We start from the raw sequence: 22,709 nt of genomic DNA, 5'->3' as shown, positions 1-22,709 counted from the left end.
CACACCATTTTGATAACTTAAGATTTCATATGCCTCATGAACAGTCTCGCCAATTTTGAGAATGATCAAACTAATTCCCTAGGTGCCAAGGTGTAAAATGTGCACACTGTAAATCGATAAAAATTTCACATTCAATCCAAAATACCCGATTTCCTGTTGGGTTTGGAATATGCATGCAAGAGACTTTTTGGAGCAGTTTTGTACAAGGTATCGACTCTCCGAATTTCATCCCTCTACGTTGAAAAAACCTAAAAGGAGAGGCCTTTTTGAAAATTTCAAGGGGGCGCCACTGAGCCATTTTGTTACATGTGTTCGTAACGTTGCAAGATTATTGAACGTTATGCAAAGCCGCATGTATGTGCAAATTTTGGTGAGTTTTTATGCATATTCAAGCCTCAAAATGTAAACTCTTACTGTGAACCCATGAAAATTTCACATTCGATCCAAAATACCCGATTTCCTGTTGGATTTGGAATATGGGTGCAAGAGACTTTTTGGAGCAGTTTTGCATAAGGTATCTACTCCCCAAATTTCCTCGCTCTATGTTGAAAAAACCCAGTAGGAAAGGCCTTTTTCAAAACTTCTTTCTGTCGCCACTAGTTGGCACTGTAGAGTTGATGCAAATGACCCCTACAAGAACCTTCAGGGTATGACTCTCAACAAACACGGAAAGTTTGGCGCAGATATGTTGCATATCTGCCGAGTTATGACTGTTCAAAGTTTTTGGCGAGACAAATTGTTGACGGTCATTTTCACTTCCAGTTTGGACCTCTCCGCTTCAACGAAACCTCAATATTTTTCATCAGGCACCTGAACACATGTCTTGAGGCTCCCCTGAAACAGGTTTGAGGTCAATAGATTTTTTTCCCTTGGAGGAGGAGCCTGTCTCGTAAAGAAGGCCATTTCCTGTTTCCACTAGGGGCGCTAGGCCTAATGGGTAATATTTCAATGCAGTCATGTTCAGGCTGGGATATCTCATAAACATGGTAAAAATGAAAAAGATTGAACGTTGGATCACGGAGTTTTTAATCATTTTCTGAATTTGGTGTTTTGCCCAAAAATGGCCAACTTTGGGACTACGCCCAGGCCAGACCCTTGGATGAAAACTCACCATTTTGAAAACTTAAGATCTCATATGTCTCCTGTATAGTCTGACCAATTTTGAAGACGATCCAACTATTTTCTTCAGCGACAAGGTCTCAAATGTAAATCGATAAAATTTCACATTTGATCCAAAATTTCCGACTTCCTGTTGGATTTGGAATATAGGTGCAAGAGACTTTTTGGAGCAGTTTTACGCAATGTATCGACTCACCAAATTTCATCGTTCTACGTTGAAAAAACCTAATAGGAAAGGCCTTTTTGAAAATTTCAAGGGGGCGCCACTGAGCGATTTTGTTACATTTTTTTGTAGATTATCAAAATTTACGCAAAGTTGCATGTATGTGCAAATTTTGGTGAGTTTTCGTGCATGTTCAGGCCTCCAAACGTAAACTCCAACTGTGAACCGAAAAAATTTCACATTTGATCCAAAATATCCGATTTCCTGTCGGATTTGGAATATGGGTGCAAGAGGCTTTTTTGAACAGTTAGGCATAAGGTATCTACTCCCCAAATTTCATCGCTCTACGTTGAAAACCTGAGAGGAGAGGCCTTTTTGAAAATTTTAAGGGTCAAGGGGGCGCCACTGAGCCATTTTTTGAAATTTTTTCAAAACGACGCAAGATTATCAAATTTTACGCGAATCTGCACGTATGTGCAAATTTTGGTGACTTTTCGTGCATGTTCAGGCCTCCAAATTGGCCATTTTCATTTGCCCTGAAAAAAGAAGAATAATAATAATAATAATCCTTTGCATTACAATAGGGCCTTCGCACGCCTAGTGCTCGGGCCCTAACTATTGTTATTTGGGTTTGAGTTTCCCGAGGGACCAATATAGCTGACGGACACAGGAAGTTTGTGTGCTTACGTTTGTTATGGTCCGAGTTGCGGAGCTGCAATAAACGTTGACTCAAATGAGTTCAAGAAACTAAATTCTGTGCTTTATGATGAGTGAAAAAAGCAGAATTTAACACAGACGAAATCATTTGGCCGATTAGAGTGGTCGGCAACGGGTCGCCGCATACGTTTCTTCAACACAACGTGGCTGTGTCAATAAAAAAAAATCGGTTTATATATATGTAATATATATACATATATTTCTGTCTCCATCCATGTACCCGTTTATAATGAGCACCATGATTTTACAAGTTGAATTTGGGGGAAAAAAGTGCGCGTTATATTCGGGAAATTACGGTATTCGTTTTCCGTGTCGCTTATTCACCGGGAAGCAAGCTTCCCAGCTAGATCTGCTAAAGCTATAGCTAAAGCTAAATCTGATAAATCTGAGAACACGGGCAGGATGATCAACAATCTGGATATCTGTTTTTACGTGACAAAAATAAGGTAAGAAATTATTAGATGCCAGTAGACGTCTCGGTAGACGAAAAAACTTTTCGTGTGTTACGTAAATAATCACACTGCTGTGTTTCACTGTATACCCTAATCATATGTAAAGCACACGACAGCTCCGAATGCTAACTATCGCCATAATAATATTGGAATATGCTGTTTACCGTGAAGATCTGCAAATACTTTTTGACATCAAACACTCTCCTGGTCCCATCACTAGAACAGGGGAGTGCTGTCACTAGCGAACTTGACACATAAACACTATTCGTCCCATCCCGTCTTTCCTGTTCATTTTTCTTTTGCTGTCCTTCTCATTAATGTTCCACTCAGGTTCAATTTGGAAGAGCAGAACCGATGGCATGTTAATGTAGTTAAAGAGTGACACTGTGGAAGTCCGGCGGCGTACCCATGTAACGTCACCACTCTGCTAAGTCAAAAACAATGGCGACCTAGCAGTTAAAATAATTTTTCAAATGTTATTAAAACATTAGAGGTTTTAATATCAAATTATTATAACTCGTACTAACATTTATCTTTTAGGAACAACATGTCTTTCTATCCGTGGTACCCTTTAAGATACAGACATTGCCACTTAATTGTGTCATATCTAATTTTGACGGTGCACCAATCCGGTTTCGGGGAACGGTTCACAATCATCTAAAGACGTGAAGGGTTACAGAGTGAAGAAACAGAGTAATGAAGTGAACATTCGTGGTTATATAGAATTAATTCAGTCTCGTAGACAATGGACTTGGAACGTGTCGTTTCAATTTTGTGATGTCATTTGTTGTTGCCTTCTCTTTAAAATGACGTCACAGAGGAAGGACCGTTAAATTTCTACAAACATTAGTCTCTTTTTTTATCTTGCTCCTCTGTCAATATCCTTGTCTCCTCAATGGAATTACTGGTGCGAGGGACAGGCATGGAAACAGTGGGGTGAGGACCTTGGAAGTTACGATTAGAGAAATTTGACGAGCCCCATATACGGCTCGTTTTTATAGATATCTGTTGTGCGGGAATGACAATTACTTTGCTGCATTTCTTTCAGTAGAACTAAGTGCTGCTCGCCATGTTGTGGCACAATGTGGTACTCAAAGGTGGATAGAGCAGCCAAATATTTTCCATAAGTAAGAGTAGCGTTACTTCAAAATAATATTACTCAAGAAAAAGTAGTCATTCCAAAAATTTAGTCAAGTACGAGTAAAAAAGTATTCAGTGAAAAGGATTATCAAGTATTGAGTGAATGTCTGTTATCTTTTTAAATAACGGTATTTTTTTTTTCTCAGCAGAAGTCATCTATATGAACTGTAATTTTTATACTGCAGTATAACCTATAATATGACTATATTAGGCCAGAAAATACACAAAAATCATCGAATTTTGACTAAAACAAAAACTACAGAATCGAAAGATCACCCATCCAAAGTGCATGAGTGCCCTCTAGAGGAGGAAAAATATTTCCTACCATGAAATTAAAAAGATATCTACGGCTTTCCATCATGTATCGGTGCCAAATAAAAACGAGTAGAGAGTTTTATTTTTTACGGCCCTTTAAAGACACCACGTGACTGAACAAGCCGGCGTGATCATAGGACTTCCCTCTGCAAGCTTGTGTGTGGTCATGTGACTGTATTGTTACATCTGATAGGTAAAATGGAGACATGTCAATTGTTGTGATGTCTAACTGGTGAGCCACTTTCAGTATCTCTGGCAAAAATAAAGTAAATTCTCATTTTTAAAATAAAGACGAAAAATGTAAGGACTTTAATGTAATTAAACCTGAAGTATAAATAAAAATGGCATGGTAAAACTTCTCTTAAAAGAACATTTTTCTCAAAACGTCACTCAAGAAAATGTAACGGAGTAAATGTAATACGTTTCTACCCACCTCTGTATGACACTAAAAGCGCAAAACTCCAAATTGTGAAAACCCAGCCAAAAAAGTTTAGAGGTAGAGCAGGTGCCACAAATTGAGAAGCACAGACTCACTGTATGTTTCTGACTGTGTCAGTCGAATGATTAATGATCATTCAATTCCTAGTCGCATAAAACAAAAAGGCACTCAAGAAAGCCCGCTCATCCGCAACGTCCTCAGCAGTCTGCCAAGTCCAGCGGATCAGTTGGACAAACTCGCCAAGTTGCCTTAGTAAAGCGTCCAGGCTGCACCAGCTGGGAACGTCTCCCCACCACCACCACCATCTTCATCCTTACACTTTAAATATAAAAACAAAAATCAAATCTATCTTTCAACAGTCCCTCACGCTTTGCAGAGGTAAGGAGTATTGAATAATTCAACCGGACTGGGATTGTCCCACTGCCGTCGGGACTAGTGAGTAGCACTGAGTAGCTCAGATCCCTCCTGAGCCACGGCTATCATGGTGACATCATTCACATGGGCAGATATGATGAGACAGTAGTGTAGTACTCCGCCGCTTAAGCCAACTCCAAAAGCAGGCAGTGGTGTTACTCATTTTAAAGCATCTACTGACCATCTGTTGATGCTCAAATCTCAATCTGACTGCCATTTCTAGATCAGTGGGCCGTTATTGGGCCCGATTGAAAACCAATGTGTTGTTAGTGAGTATGTGTGGGGGGAGGAGGGAATGTTGACAAAAAAAAGACAGCAATGGAAAGCCATTTCTACATTTGTTCAAAATTGGCCTATCACAAGTAAGATAATTCCACACAAAGAAAATGAGAACATCCAGCAGCAGTTCTTTACAGTTCATTGCAGATTAGGGCACAGGGAGCACTTTGCAGATTGTTGTCACAGGTATGATGAGGTAAGACTGTGCTTGGAATCCCCAGGTAACATAAGGTGTGAACAAAATATGCGGCCAATGTTTTCTACACAGCAGAAGAAGAAGCATAAAAAGCATGATCATCACATTGATGTTTAACAGTACTTGAGATCCTTAGGTATTGGAGGACAAGATGGCCTCAATAGCATTATACAAATGTAAAAATCAACAACTAGTGGATTCTCAGGGGCAGTTTACATGGCGACTTTGTGACACGAAGACGCAATGACTGTGTTGCGGAGTGGCCTCGCGTGCATATGGTGTTGGCGAAGACGGAAGGCGAAGACGAAAAATTCTGAATCCTGCCTCCAAAGTGGAAGAATCCGATTGCGGGGGATTGAGGGGGGCTTCCTCGGCATGCATATCAAAGGCTCCCGCGGAGCAAGACCGCGCCCATAACGTCAGCACTCGTACATGTCACATTGGCCGTGCACAGCGGTGCTATTAAACATTAAAAACAGCAAATGTGGCGGAATGTCGGCTTTAATTTACTGTTTTAATAATATTTTTACATCAAATATGTTGAATGTTTCCACTTTTGTGCCTTTTTGAACAAAAGAAAAATGCCATTGCTCCGAGTGGGTGGGCATATTTTTTTCCGGGCTGAGGGAGCTTGGTGGGGTCATTGAGCATCATTCTTTGTCGCCCTGTAAATCTGCACTCCCCCCAAGGGCTTGGCATGAATACTACATCATTTTCATGCGGAGTTGCGACATTGTTCGAATGGAGACACAAATGCAAATTTGAAATTTTTCGTATTCTCGGAGAGTCACCATGTAAACGGCCCCTCAGTTTACGGATATGCATTTCTAGTTTCAAAGTACGGTTCTTATTTTCGTTGTACTTTGCGGTGGTAAAGAACAGCTTTGCATAGTACTGGGAGCTGCTTTAAATATTTTGAACTTCATTGAGCTAATCGAAGTCCTTTTACTAGGTTAAGGGGAGAATTTTTTTTTTTAAGTGAATACAACTTTACTTATCTAAATATAAGGTCACATGCTTTTCTAAACCACAAACTAATCAAGCATACCATTCAATCACTAAAACTAAACCACAAAAAGTATTTTTACTAATCAGTTGTGTGATCAGTTTATCATTTAATAAAACATGACATTTGAAAATGAATGAAAACTTATGTTTGAACTTTAAAATTTCCTTTGGCTTGAAGGTTCAACATACTAATTTATTTACCCCCAAAAAAAGTTTGGTAGTTACCATAAGTGGTGTTTTAGGGCAACATATGATATAAACAGTGTTGTCACTAACGCGTAGTAACGCGTTACTGTAATCTGATTACTTTGTTCAGTAACGAGTAATCTATCGCTTTCATTTTTCCAAACCAGTAATCTGATTAAAGTTAGTTTCCTTAGTGTCTGTGCATTACTATTTTGTTATTGCCTCATAATGTATGAAGAATGAAGAATATTGTACTCATTGACGAAGAGCGTTTTCAAATAGAAAATGCTAGAAAGGTGTCCGCTGCTTGTTCATTTCCCTGTAACCGCTCACAGCTACTTCCTGTTTTGGTCTCGAGTCACCCGCGCTAAGTATTTTGGGACTGAGAAAGACGTGTGCCGACGCGGGTGCACATTCGAGCCGAGTAAAGCCACCTATTGAGATGTGCGAGGGAATGTTGATGTATGTACGTCCATTAATGAACATCAGTATTTTTCCTTCATTCTGGAGGGTTCCAGCGATAGGTTGGACCCACTGCATGCGCAGCTGTTTCGTAGCTTTGCTGTTGCAATGCCGGGTAGTAAAGTCGGCAAGCATTGTTTACATCATATTTGTGTTGCACATTTATGCCGTGAGGTGACGTGTTCGTTTAGCATATTCCTGATGTGTTGTAAGTCCGATTGAGTGTAAAGTGCTTAGTTGCCGCCACATTTTGTGGTCAAATTGACCACTTGTGTGTACGGCATACTTCCGAGTTGTGCGTGCGCATCCGCGCCCGCCCCCACCTTTGTGAACTGTACAAATCATTTGTGTGTTGTTGATTATTGTGCAGTCAATTTGCATTGTTTTACATTGGCACTGATATGCTGTTAATCCCCTAAACCAGTGGTGTCCAAACTATTCCACATAGGGCTGCAGTGGGTCCTGCCTTTCATTCCTACAAAACAAGACGATATCTTTTCACCAATCTGGTGTCTCACAAGTGTAATCAGTTGATTGCAGTCAGGTGCTGCTTGTTTTAGCACAAACTTCATTGGTTAAACTGTCTGTGCTCGATTGGTAGTAAGAAAAACCAGGACCCACAACGACCCTTGAGGACAGGTTTGGACACACATGCGCCAAACCCTAACCCGGAGTTCCGAATAGGCTTAATCTTCAAGTTGGCGGGGGTTTAATTAGTCGTTGGAGTTGATTTCAACAAATTCCATGCAGTTTGTCAATTATTTGTTAGTTTTAGGGCTCCGGGGTGGCTAAGCTAGCGCGAGTCAATGGTGGTTGCAGTTTGTCAATTATTTGTTAGTTTTAGGGCTCCGGGGTGGCTAAGCTAGCGCGAGTCAATGGTGGTTGAAATCAACTCCATCGACTAATTAAACCTCCGCTAACTCGAAGATTAAACCTTATGTGAAAAATTCTGATCTTCCCCTTTAAATTCAATTATCGGAGAGTCAATTACATGCGATGACATTTTTCTGTTGTCATTCTTATGTTGAGGCGGCAAAGGGAGAAAAAAATTGTAAGAAGTAACTGATAAATTACTTTTAAAGTAACTTAGTTATTTTGATAATAAAGTAATCAGTAAAGTAACTAAATTACTTTTTGAGGCGTAATCAGTCATCAGTAATTAAATTACTTTTTCAATTAATCTGTGGCAACACTGGATATAAATGAATTCTATGAACATCTTACTAACTGTGATAGTAGTAATTAAGTATTATATTTCTAAATAAGTATTGGATCTCATTAAAGAGTCTGATATGTGTTAAATTTAAGAACTGGACACCCACCACATCCCTCAAAAGAAAGCAATAGGATGCAAAATTCTCAATTAAATGACAAGGACAAAGAGAGAGGGCGAATATTGGCACATGATGTACTTATCTTCTGGAAATTGGCAAGACCAAAAGCAAGTGAGTGCATTACATATGGCGTGCCATTTTCGCAGCTACCATTAGAACAACACAAAGCGTGATATGTTTCACCACCTCAGATGACCAAACGGGGCAATATGCTGAACTAGTTCCTAACAGACATGCGGAAATGCTGAGCTGTGTGATCTTATCCAAGTACAAGACAGAAAATTCATCCTCCCACTAATTTTGTGAGGTGTCAGTCAGATAAAAGTGGCCTGCCAGGATGACATTCAGCTCTAGTTAAGCCAGATGGTTTCTTAACACTGAATATCTGAGGAGAACACATCTCACATCGTTATCAAGATGTGACACCAAGGTGGTCAGTTTAAGAGGCAGGATACAAGAACCTTGTGAGTATCCTCAATTTTTCCATCCAACTGTAAAACTGACTAATCTGCTTGTCGAGTTCAGAGAATCCACAAAAGTTATAGACGCCATTTCGTGAGCCAGATGATTTATTTATTTAAATGCCATATTTTGATTGGCATGACTCCCAGTCAACGGTTGTAATTTTTATAGATGACTGACTGTCATCAGTCTGCACAAGTGATTAAATCCTTATTTTGGCTGCAGCCAAACCTCTATCAAAGCACGGTACACATGTAACGATCTAGTCTTAGGCATTTTGGAGGGATTGAAAGGATTATTGTGACAAATTATCCTCAGGGGGATTAGTTTTTACCAATCTACTCGGAATCGACAACTGTACATTTATAACTATTGTAGTTAATATCAACAAATTATTTTATTGGGCCAAATAAAAGAGTGTTTTTGACAAAAAAATGCAATTGAATTAATGGAAACATTCTATGCATATGTAGCAGGCATCAAAATGAGGAAAAATAAGATTGCCCAGTCAGGTCTCAGAAGTTGTAGGTGTGTCTGCTGACTGTACTCAAACCACACCCCACTGAAGAGCCAACTGTAAACTTGGTTCATGTCTGTCCACGAGTAATTTGTACCCTTTATCTGCAAAACTCCTCTACATGCCAGCGAGGCTTTGTGAGCGCATACCAGTGTTGTTTTCGTCAATGATGATGATAACGAAACTATTTCGTCAACGAACAATTTTTTTCATGACGATGACGTCACGGTGACGAGCTCATACGTGTATTGGGAGACTATAACATAACAAGATGGATGCCAGTTGTCATCTGACGAAATGAGAACGAGAGGAAAATTCGCCATAGTTTCTGTCATAAATTCACAATGTGTGATATTTTCTTATTGTATGTGTAGTTAGCATGCATCTTATCAGTGTTTACTCGTGTCACTCATGTGACGTGCTGCGCCTTCCCCTGACCTCTCCCGCCCCGTGTGCCCATTCCAGGCTCCTTTTGTGAAACATGTGTCAGGTGCTGCTTGGTAAATTTTGTTTTCTTGTTTTGGCAATGCCATGTTGCTTTAGCCTTTATAGGTCTGTACTGAGTGATCATCACACACTAAACTAACTTGTAGCGCCAGCATAGCGTTCGTATCAGCATTAACATTTAGCGTTGTGACTCGATGAGTGTCTTCTTAAACTCTTGGAAAACTTTTTACACACATTTGTGGCGTCCAGGTGAGTTTAATTAATTGCAAATAAAGTGTGTTTTCCAGCTGAGTGTGTACTATCATCATGAAGATGTTGATGTCCTTGTAGACTGTACAATTATGTGCTCACTAATCAATATTCATTCAAAATAGTTGGAAAGCTTTTATGTATTTATTTATTTATGGACTAAAACTTTTGAAGTCAGGCAAAAACTTTTTGAGAATTATTGATTATCGGCTATAATTTATTGTTTAATAATATTTTTAAATTAAATATGTTGAATTTTTCCATTTTTGTGCCTTTTTGAACAAAGAAAAATGCCATTGCTTCGAGTGGGCGGGCATATTTTTTTTCGGGCTGAGGAACTTTGGTGGGGTCAAAGTGCATCTTTTGTCGCATCGGAATTGCAACATTGTTCGAATGGAGACGGCCCTATATAAATGCAAATTTGAAATTTTTCGTATTCTCAGAGAGTCACCATGTAAATGGCCCCTAGGAAGAAAATGAAAAGGGCTCCCAAAAACAACACTGGCTGCTACCTTCGAAAGCAACACAAGAAATTCAGTCAGCCCTTGGAGGATTTATAGCTTACCGGATTGCACCTACTTTGCTGCACCAAGCATACAGTATTTTATTTTATACATGTGCATTTACTGTTGTTCAGTACAATACACGACCAGTTCCTGTCTTTGGAACTTATTTCCTGCGACTTCCACCTGCACCGCTGTTTCGTCGGCCAAGAGGCACTTTGCTCGGCTTGCTCGCCAGCAAAAGTCAGCATCCTCACCTGGTTCTCAATCGACTTTTGTACCTCAATTTTGAAAATCTGCAATACAACGATGACCTTTAGCCTTGACGCACCGTGGGAGTGTGCTGTCACGACTGCCACCTCCAGCATAAAACGTAACTGCAGCCTGTGTTAAGCTCGTGCATGGCGCCCATGGTTGTACAAGCACAAACATAAAGCAAATGAGCGTTTGGCCCATCAAATCAGCACTAGATATGTAAAACGTGGGTAGAAAAGTGTTTTTTCCAAGCCAACAGCAGTGAGACAGCGCTGCTGCCGCGGGGACACACGTGGATGTGCATGGGTGCGTGTTCGCCAAGTATTTGACCTGAACTTTCTCGATTGAAGGCAAGAAAAAGGGCTTTTAGGGTAGTCTCAGTTAAAATGTCAGTGCTCTGTGTACTCATCAGGGCATTGGTAGCGCATGCATGGAGCACAAAACGTATTTTAAATTGGAATCAGGAAGTCCTAGCAAAGGTTTGCCTCCTGACTGAAATTCACGTCTCTGCACGCATGCATGGGCCGAAACCACGCGGAAGTGTCAAGTGAGTACCTATTTTGTTATAATTATAATTAATACAATTATAATTTATTTATTATAATAGTGAACCTTGGTGTCATTGAATAACGATATTAGTTCTCGTCTATGCAATTTGTCAGTCACAAACCCGCATTGCCGAAGTCCACAAACTTTTCACGCTGACGGTCAATGGTGTTATACTTATATATGGTGTTATACTTATATAGCGCTTTTCCACCTTTCAAGGCGCTCAAAGCGCTTTACACTATCTCACTATTCACCTACTGGTGACGCAGCACCAGGAGCAACATGGGGTTCAGTATCTTGCTCAAGGATACTTAGGCGAGTTCATCAGGGCGAAGAATCGAACCCACAACCTCTGGGTTGGGGGACAACTACTCTACCACTGAGCCACGCCACCCCATAAGTCAATCATAGGTCAATCAGAGCAAAGAGTTGAAATTGAGAATATCAAATATTCAAATTGGATCCAGTCAGATGCATTTTAATGAGATTTGAGATACTGCAGGAAGCCAAACAAAAAGACCAACTAAAATGGCTTGGAAAATGACACTTTAGTGCAATTTTGAGACTAAAAAAATATTACATTATTATATGGTATTTTACACATGATGGTGGGAATTTCATATTTCAAAAATTTATGAAAATAGCTTACCAATAAAAGAACTGTAAGTTCTGATTTTCTATAATGACAACATAACAGCAGAGCAATGAATTAAAACCGTATTGAGGGCAGAATTATTTATCAAATTAATTATCGTCATAAAAGCTCAAATTAACATTAATGACAAAATTTCAATTTCTTTGATTATAATTGCTATGTATGTTGTGTTTTGAAAAGAAAATTTACATCTAAAATATTGGTATTTTAAGCTTAAAAAAAAAAAAAAAAAGGCATGTAAAATACATACCATTTTTATACATATTTAGTTTGGGAACATCGAGTATATAAGACTAAGGGAAAAAGATGATACCGAAAATGTTAATTTTTTTCCCTGTTGGGGGTTGAGGAATATATAAATAAATTAATTGATTATTACATTTATTGAATGAAGAAAATGCATTAGTTTGAATTTATGGAAAACAAAATGTGAAGAAAATAATCCAAGTAGGTACAGATCCAAATTTGGAAACCTGATGTGTTCTCTGCTAAATTAACAAAAAAAAAAAAAAAACTCAACATTGCAATCAATCAATAATGCAGCCTTTTAATACCTGGTGTATTTATTCAGTGTGATAATTGTATTTGTTCAAGCATAAACTTTAAATTTCAGGAGTGCATTTTTACAGGCTGTGGCTGTTGGAAGCCCTTTTTCAATTAGATGCTGATTTCAATTGAGAACTAATTCATCAGTCATTAAGCACATTTGGTTAGCGAACGTCCACCTTACACTTAGCCGGAGGTGTTTTTGCAAGTTGCTGTTAGCCAGCAGCATGGCGGCCCCATGGCTTCAGCGTGTAAGGGGACTCTGAGGACAACCTAAGAAAGCCCACAGTGATTTTCACTGGGGATTTAAATATTCACACCTGCACTAGGTGTTGTTTGGGAGGCTGATAAGCATGTGCGGCACCAGAGGGGTGACTGCAATGGGAGGTGGGAGGGGTCTGATTTGAAAAGGGACCGACTGGTCTTTCAAGCCTCTTCTATTGAGAACAGTGCCGTTATGCTGTGTTTCTCAAGCATGATAACAATAAGAGAGGACACACAAATTGAGCATGGTGTTCCTCACATAACAGCCATGTGCTTAATTGAAGCTGCACGTGACCATATGGACATGTGCAAAAAATAGACGGCCCAACCGCGCATTAGGATTCGAGCAGCATGTGGAGAAAGAAAATATGTCCAACATCACGGCCAGTCTGATCATCAATTGCGGCATGTCTTAAATCACTACGAAAGCAAAATCCTTGCCGAATTATCTAGGAGGACTTGATCAATCATGATTGAGGGGAGAAAATAAGGACATCACAAGGATTATCATTAAAATATCAGACAACCAACTGCTCTGCCCCTCTCTGCACTGGTGCTGTTTAGAGGCAGCCTGTTATCAGAGGTGTTAATTGGCAAATTTAGTACAAGTCAGGAGCGTGTTCCCTGTCGTCCTCGACTGTCAAGGGGAGGTCATTAAACCGAGAATGGATTCTTTCATGCTGCCTTAACCCCAGAATTGTGAGGTGCCATCCGGCAAACATCCACATGCGCCATCCCACGACAACCTATCGCACACTTGCAACCACAAAGAAATAAAGGCCTGCTGACATCTTCATACACACTTTAAAGGGCGCTAAAATTGGCAGCTAAATGTCTTTAAAAGCGTATAAATGCCCATCAGTATCATTAGCGTTTAGCGTTTAGGTTAGGTTTTAGTAAAGCTCTTTTGTAAAGCTCATGAATGTCATCAAATTGTTAAAGTGTTCAAACAAGTACTCTGTAAATGTACTCAAGTTTTGAATAACTATATGGTGGAAAACACAGACAAGGCTGAAAAAGCAGTTTCTGCTCTGGCACCCCTCTTTAAAATAAACTGCTGTATTTTAAGCCAAAAGAACTGTTGTGTTTGATAGAACAATATGTCTATATGCCGCCATAGCAGATTCATGGCGCATTAAGCCCACAATCTATTTTTAATTTGTCCGTTTTACCCTGAAAACCCCCGTTTACAGACGGCAACCGCTTTTGTTTCAACCCAGTCATAAAGAGAAGGTAAGTAATTATATTTATTATTCGAAATGTCTGTCATTTTTAGCTTAGAATCATTATTTGATGTGTAATATTTCATTAAAAAAAAAAACGACTTAAAAAATTATTCTCTTGCATATTTTAAACTTTTAAAACAAATTATGTCACAATGAAAAAAATGGCGTCTGTAAAAAAGTCACGGATATCTACCTCAAAACTATCGATTAATTGTATTTTTTTTGTTACTGTCGCATTTTCCCCAATATGTTAGATGATAAATAATCGATCCAAACATAGAAAAAAATTTTTTTTTAAATGTATAAAAGGGTAAATATATGAAAAAGAACATCTCGCCCATTCCTTGATGTCTGCGATTTCTGCATCACGACCCTTGTTATATCACCATGTTTCACCCATAAAATCCACCCAAATGGCTATGGCCATTCACATCTGTGTCTTGACACTCGATGATACATGCTACATGGAGTTTGTGGACCGACACAAGGTAAGTACGCGATAAAATCATGTTAAAATCATGGCGTCTTTAATTCTGCTCTCGCGTGCTCTCGCCTCCAGTTAGGATTTTGCTGTTTAAAAAAATAAATAAATAAAAAATTCTATTGCCCTCCTGTTGAAAAATTTTCTTTCCCCAGAAAATAAAGATTTTAAGCTTCCTAGTGATGTATCACTCATGCATATAGGACAATATTAAAATTTGGCCAAATTGGGGGTCTCAGAGCGGAACTTCAAGTCACCTGAGTGTTTTCCGCCATATATTTTTTTTAAATGGCAACGTTGAGTTTTATTCATTAAATGTTTAGTTTGATAGTTACCTTAAAATCATAGTGGTGATAAATTATATTAGAGTCTCTTTTTGGAGGATATTTTACCCATGTTATATGCCACACTGCTGCTTGCTTGTCATGTGAGTGGAAACACCTGATATCACACAACAACAATACAGTTAACATGTGCAGTTTGTGCTCATTTGAAGCGTTGCAAAATTACACGTTTTTTCAACACTTACAAAAAAAATAGTTTTTGGTCCTATTTGGTCGGAAACATGGGTCAAAACGACCCTTGTTATATTTGTAGGTTATTACAAAGTAATGAGGAAACACTAAAAACAGTTGCTATTAAGACCACTCTAAAGGAAGGGTTCACGTCTTCTTGTTCTGAGGAAAACTGATATTCCTTGTTATTCGTGGACAGATCATAATTAGCTGGGCGGTCGTATTTCATTTGGAGCTTGCGTTTCTGGTGGAAAAAGCAGAGTCTAGACTTTATTTCAGAAGGTTTGATGCTTTTATTGTTACAGAACACAATATTCAGATAGCAGTAAATTAGTTAATTAGGTTTTAAATGAAGGTATGTTTTAAACAGTGCAACACTTAATGTTTTATTTATTTATTTATTTATTTTACAATTATGGTCTGTAAGTGTTTTTCTATGCAAATATTAACTATTTATTTACCGCAGTGTTAGCATAGATTAGTGAGAATATGATTAATTTCAGTTTTCAAGGATCTCAAGTAGTGCGGCAACGGTTGATCATTTAACTCCAGTAATTCGAGTATAAAAAAAAGCTTTGAACCAAATTTTGTTGCTTCAAGTATTCGTTTAGATTGGCATTGTAATGGTTTGTTGTAAAAGTGTTTGCATTTGGTTTAATTGACTTGGGTGGATACACTGCTCTCTAGTGGCAACAGTGAATATGGCATAACTCATTTGACATGGCTGAAACCAGCTGCTCCCTGTTAAGACCAACATAAGGTAAGTTTTTGTTTGAGTTAATATGTTTCTTTTACGCATTCGTAATTTAGTTCATAGGTATATTAAGCCGTTTTTTTTTTTTTTTTTTTTTTTTTTGTCGGAATATGCATTTGAACGATTTGTTAAGCACATTGTAATATACAAGTTAGTCAAATATATTTTTGTTTTACTTGGATCCTCATTTCATTTATTTCTACCCTTTGGGGCTAAGTATTTTGATTTAGTTTAAATGAAAGTGCAATTCTGCATTGTTTGAAGAAAGACTCAGGAATTTTGTTATCCGCATTTAATGCTCTTTTGAAAGTGCAATCCTGGCAAGCCTTTGTTTTATAACTCCTAAAATTTATTCAGCAACGCATTAAATGTTCCTAATCCAATTACTTGATAATTCGAACTAAGTAGTTGATACAACAATCGACTACTAAAACAATCGATAGCTGCAGCCCTAATCTCAAGTATAAGCTTTACAATGAAAACAATTTTTAAAAAATTTAACATCTCCCCCCGTTCTGTTAATAAATCACACTTTTAGTTGCGAATAGATCTATGAATTAACCTCCACGCGCTAAAGAGGTGTCTGGTGGGTGTGCATGTCCAAGACCACCCCCCATTACACAAAAAGAAGCAGTGAAACAAAAGGCATCTTGTGACCTGTAATGAGCAGTGCCTTTGCATTGCATGTGTACTGAACACCCGCCTGAAATGTGAGCGTCCTTTGGGGTTGTGGGTGCGATCGCACCACTGCCTCTGTCATCACTATGTGTGACTGCCAAATCTTTTGCTCCAAGGCTCATCTGAGAGCAGAGCTCCCCACAATGGAGGGAGGGGCTGGATGTTGCGAAACTTAACAGAGGCTACGTTTTTTTCGAACACTAAGGAACACGTCGAACGGCAAGATGACTCGGAGGCAATGCTCAGCTCACGTCGTCACGTGACTTGGCACCTGCTCATGCCAGCGGTGACCTGGGCACAGTCGGAGGAATATGCTTCGCTCCTAAGTTGTTAATCATCTCATTGACACTGATGTGAAGAGGGCACTCAAGCCAAGTGACCCTGATCCACTTGCTAGCTCTCTGTTTGGTTTCCACTGGATTCAACATTCCCGCTTAACCTGTTTTATTTTTACATGGGAAATATAAGGTTAATTGTAAAAGTAGCCAATGTGGCACTTTTATTTACTAACTTTCAAATACCCTTTTTAAGACCAGAGAGAACAGAATTTAATGCCAATTTTGGGGCAAATTTCAAAGCTGAAGCTTCATACACGTCGATAAAGCTGATAATTTTCATTGCAATAGTTGAGGAAGAATGTGTGTTTCCAAATTTTGCGCAACTGCGCAATTTAAAATTTAAGAAATTTAAGGCCTATGAGATGCAATGTAATGTCATTTTAGGACACTTTATCAATTCTTGTAAATTTAAGACGTTAAATACTTTATAAAACATTGAGAAATAGATAACAATGGAGAAAAAATATATATATTTGACAATAAAACATCACTCCTGAATTCATAAACAAAAAATGCACCGGTAAATAGCAATGAATAGTAAACTTGCATTGACATTTACAGAGACAGAAAACCGATGCACAATTGTTTGTATTTTAGTAATAGGTTTTCCTTGTATTCTAGGCAAGATATCTCCAAATATAATGCAGTATTTTTTAGGGGTTGGTTAAACTTATTTGGGCCTTTTTTTATCCTAAAACTCAGGTTTCCAGTAATGTATATTATTAAATTTAGTCATCATGAAAATTTGAACATTTTGAGGGTCAGAAAATGAGTAATGAATCAAAGTTAATAATCAATGTAGTATTAAATCACTGTTGTTATTATTATTATTGTTTACAGTACCATGAGTTTTCAGGTGTTTTTTATTTTTGCAAAATTTTGCGTTTTGTAAAATGTCTACAAAATTCTCACACAAGTAAACATGCTGTAAACATGCTTCATACACTATGCTAGTAACTTAAAAGAAAACATAACTTAATTGCTGTGGCTCAGACCACTATATCACAATCTGGTTACTTTGCTTTTAAATCCAGTCAAAACTTATAGTACTTTCATTGATTACAATCTGTCATATGAATTTTATTGCATGAAGGAACCTACGATTTTCATAATTGGCATGTAAATAATCCAACATGCTGTGCCGCGTGTTAAGAATGAGAAGACAGGCCTCAGATGTGCGTACTGCACTAAACAAGCAGTGGCTGAGCGCCAGTAGTGTCACTTTCCACCTCTCATCTCTGGCCCTCTGGCTGACTTCCCTGTCCCCCCGAACTGTCTTCAGCACCGACTGGTGGTGCAGCAGTGCTGCTGATTAGTGTGCAGTAATGATGGGGAGCTGGTCTCCATTGTTCTAACACCTCCCCTTCTCCTCCGCACCAATCTGTCACCAGACCGTGGGCTCGAGCTGCCTCGAATGCTTCTCTCCACAAATGACTTGGATAATTAGTTGCCCCTCACGAATGCCGCAATCTTCTCACCCCTGATTGCTTTCACCTTCTTGCTCCTGGCAATTTTGACACCTTGGAATCAGACCACTACATATCCACCTCAATCCATATCTTTTTTTGTGTTCGTGTCTTATTTCATACATCACTTTCATCTTCCTCATGACGCCTCTTCCACAGCATGCATTGAGAAATTAAAGTTACCAGATAAAATGTTTCCAACAACAAGAAAAAATGATGCTCAAGTTCACCCTCCTTACACGTGGGAAGTCACCTATAGAGGTAGGAATAAAAAAAGCAAATATAATATGAGCTGTCAATTGTAGTTTCCTCTTCCAAACAATGAATGACAACGTAATTATGAGCAAGCAGCTGTTCATGCTCCCAGAGAGAAAAGCGTGTAGGCCGCACTATGTTCGACTTTTCACAGATTAACCAGGAAGGATCATTAGGGATCTGTATTTGCCAGACAAATCCCCCCTCCCCGAAAAACACAGCCCATTCTGTGCTGTAGAATGTACAATGACGTGGTGTGCCATTAAAAATGCTCTAATAAACATGATATATTTGGCATGGTAAATGAAGAATCTCTCTACATGTGCAGAGCTATTTATGAAATGTAATTAAAGCCTCTGTTCAAAAATTAACTTACAGTGAATTTAATAAGATCATAACCCTACTCAAATTCCAAGTTTTTATGACATAGAAAATGAAGCCAAGGTAGATCATTTCAAAACTTTTCCCATTAAAAAATCCAGTCTGAAACCTGTACAGTTTGACTCAAATTTATTCCAGCAAAGCAGGAACTTCTGAAATAATGTCTGTTAACACATGCATGTATTGTAGACACAGAGTAAGTGTTGTGGTAGTTAGTAAAAGAAGAACATTTATATTGAAAACACCGATTAACAGCAATAAAGGTCCAAATGACAATAGTTGTCCAATATATTTTAACTGTGAGAGGCTGGCAGCAATCGTATGATCAAAATGTATTGGACAGCTGTCGCTGTAAATGGAAGCCAAAGAGTAAAGGGGAATAAAGGGTTGTGTTCAGACTTGACCTATCAAACTCAAACTCTTGTTATGTGGAAGTGAGCAAACACCTGCCTATTTTTGAATGTGCCTCTTTTAACCCAAAATAAAGTTATGTCCTGATATTTTCTTGCTTTGCCGAGAAGCCTGCAAGTGTTATGCTAAGACTGATTAGTATTTGGAACTGATCAGAATCGCTTATACCTTGGTTTCACTGGCCCAGAACAAAGGAAATTTGAACTTTTTGGCCATCGTTTAAAATGGTATATTTGGTGCACAGAAAACTGCTCTTAACCAAAAGAACACCAAAGTGAAGCATTGTACGAGATTCGGGGCTATTTGCTGAAATTGAGGCCCATGTCGAGGTAGAAGGAGTAGCAATCAATGTTAGCACAATATCTATAGACTACAGCTAAAAAGCCTACCAGGAAAAAAAAAAAATAGCCAGTTAATCAAAGAATCTTTATGTGGTACTTGTACAACAACAGTATCACAATTGCTTATTTGTTTTCCAATTTGTATTCCCTATCTAAAAAAAAAAAAAAAATCATTCATCATCAGTAATATTTTCTTATAAACAGTGTTGGGCACGATACTTTAAAAAAGTAATTAGTTATAGTTACTCACTACTTCTTCCAAAAAGTAACTGAGTTAGTAACTGAATTACTCTATAGTAAAAGTAACTAGTTACCAGGGAAAGTAACTATTTCCGTTACTTTAAAAAGTTGTTTTATGTCAAAGAATTTGAAATTTTCTGAGTAGTATTCGAGTCAGTTGAATAGAGAAGAACAGACAGGTAGTTGTGTTATAGAACCTTGTAATATTTATTGCACCTCACCAGCAACAGATTTATCCTACACTTGAAGTGCACCAAAAATAAACAGATTTGAATTGCTTACCACAGATGTCGACAAAGGCTTTGCATGTGTGTGTTTGCCGCACGTGCTGTTCCGGTTTGTGTGTGAAAACACCAGCCCTGAAGTACGTGCGCTATTAGGCTCGAGCGTTTACGTCACAGAATGGGGGATCACGTGAGATTTGACAACAACGCAGCCATATTGGAAGCAGGTCTGGCTCGCGGGACATTAAACTTTAACTTGCCAGTTCGATAAAGAGACAAACTCGTTACTAAGGCAAAGAACAGATATGTGATCAAACTTAGGGATGTGAACAATGTTGACCCTTACGAGCAAGCCGAAGACAAATGGAGTAAAGATGTCGACGGGCTTCCACAATTACGCGAAATGGACGTTCTGCTGTATTTATTGTTTGGTGTATCTTACTAAACTAATCAGCGATTCCGAAATTATAAATCGCTACAAAGCTACGAACAGTTTTGCTGCGGATGGGTGCAGGAACTGCACATTATGACCGAATCAAACGGCAACTCCATCGTTCTTGCAAAGGTAGGCTATGTGTGTTTACTATTTTATTTGCATGAACCTGAACACAACCCAAGTCTTGGATGACAAATAAACAGGGCAGACTCGCTACGGCTGGTAGTTTCTTCAATTTATTCAAAGTAAGTAACGCACCGCTTTTGACCGTCAGTAACGGTAACGGCATTGTAACGGTGGAAAAAATAATTTGTTAGATTACCCCGTTACTGAAAAAAATAACGCCGTTATGTAACAGCGTTATTTATAACGCCGTTATTCTCAACACTGCTTAAAAATTACCTTTCGCAATGTTTCCTCCTAAACAGCCATCGACCAATCTTACGTCCTAGAGAACGTTGTTAAAAGAGCATGATCCAACAAGCTCTCAGATGCCCCATTGCCTAATTGATTGATTTGATGATTTTGAGATCGCCAATTGCAGGAAACTTTACGAAAGAAGAAGAAAAGGCTCAACAAGCTGCGGACTTCCAAAATGGTGAAGCGATGCACCTATGGAATATCTAAATCGGACACGAGGACACCAGGAGTATATCGGTATGAATGCAGTTCTTTCGCTTCCCAAAGCCGAAAAAACAACTGGAATCCAGTGGATTGAACAATCTGGATGTACTGCTTCACTCCCAGCTAAATGTCTACAAAATAAACAAGCAAACATATGCATTCTTTTAAGGTAAGATTAAGCTAACGCCAAAGGCTAAATAGCAAGCTGTCTTGCTTATAATGTTTCGGTAGAAGCAAGAACATTTATTAGACTGGATATTAAAGTTGTAGCTACTGTTATCGAATACTATATCATACTAGGTTGTCGTCGCTATATTCTCAATAACGCTACACGTATAGCTCTTTCATTAGCTAGAATTAGGCTAGGTTCATACCGCAAGTCTTAATGCACAATTCCGAATTTTTTGTCATATCTGCTTTTTTAAAGTCTATGCAGGGGTGCTGAAGAGGAGTGTCCGCCGGCAAGTCTAATATCGGATTCAGGAGGAGCAGTGTGGTTTTCGTCCCAGCCATGGAACAGTGGACCAGCTCTACACCCTCGGCAGGAGTTCGCGCAACCAGTCTACATGTGTTTTGTGGATTTGGAGAAGGCGTGTGCCTCGGGGAGTCCTGTGGGTGTGCTCCGGGAGTGCAGGGTACCGAGCCCCTTGGTAAGGGCTGTTGGTCCGCATTGCCGGCAGTAAGTCGAATTCATTCCCAGTGAGAGTTGGACTCCGCCAAGGCTGCCTTTTGTCATCGATTCTGTTCTTAATTTTTATGGACAGAATTTGTAGGCGCAGCCGAGGCGTTGACGGTGTCCGGTTTGGTGGCCTCAGCATTGCAACTCTGCTTTTTGCAGATAATGTGGTGCTGTTGGCTTCATCAAGCCATGACCTCCAACTCTCACTGGAGCAGTTCGCAGTCAAGTGTGAAGCGGTTGGGATGATGATCAGCACCTAAAATCCGAGAGCATAGTCCTCAGCCAGAAAAAGGTGGCATGCCCTCTTCGGCTCGGGGATGAGATCCTGCCCCAAGTGGAAGAGTTCTAGTATCTTGGGGTCTTGTTCACGAGTGAGAGTAGAAGAGAGTTGGGGATCGACAGGCAGATCGGTGCACCGGTCCGTAGCCGAGCCGAAAGGGGAAGCTCTCACTTTACCGATCGATCTACGTTCCTTCCCTCACCTATGATTACGACCTGTGGGTCGTGACCGAAAGAACAAGAACCCAGATAGAAGCGGACGAAATTAGTTTCCTCCGCAGGGTGTCTGGGCTCTCCCTTAGAGACAGGGTGAGAAGCGCGGTCATCCAGGAGGGACTCGGTGTCAACCGCTACTCCTCCGCTTTGAGAGGGGCCAGTTGAGGTGACTCGGGCATCTGGTTCGGATGCCTCCTGAATGCCTCCCTGGAGAGGTGTTCCGGGCATGTCCCACCGGCGGGAAGCCCCGGGAACGAACCAGGACACGCTGGAGAGACCATGTCTCTCGGCTGGCCTGGGAACGCCTTGGGATCCCGCCGGAGGAGCTGGTTGATGTGGCTAGGGAGAGGGAAGTCTGGGGTTCCCTGCTAAAGCTGCTGCCCCCGCGACCAGACCCCGGATTAAGCAGCAGATGATTAATGGATGTATGGGTGTTTTTTTTTTTTTTTTTGGTGTGCCTGTTTAGACTGCCTTTGTCCATTGAGCATGTTCAA

Source organism: Corythoichthys intestinalis, chromosome 12, assembly GCF_030265065.1.
Source record: "Corythoichthys intestinalis isolate RoL2023-P3 chromosome 12, ASM3026506v1, whole genome shotgun sequence".
Lineage (NCBI taxonomy): Eukaryota > Metazoa > Chordata > Actinopteri > Syngnathiformes > Syngnathidae > Corythoichthys > Corythoichthys intestinalis.
This window is presented reverse-complemented; position numbering follows the sequence as displayed.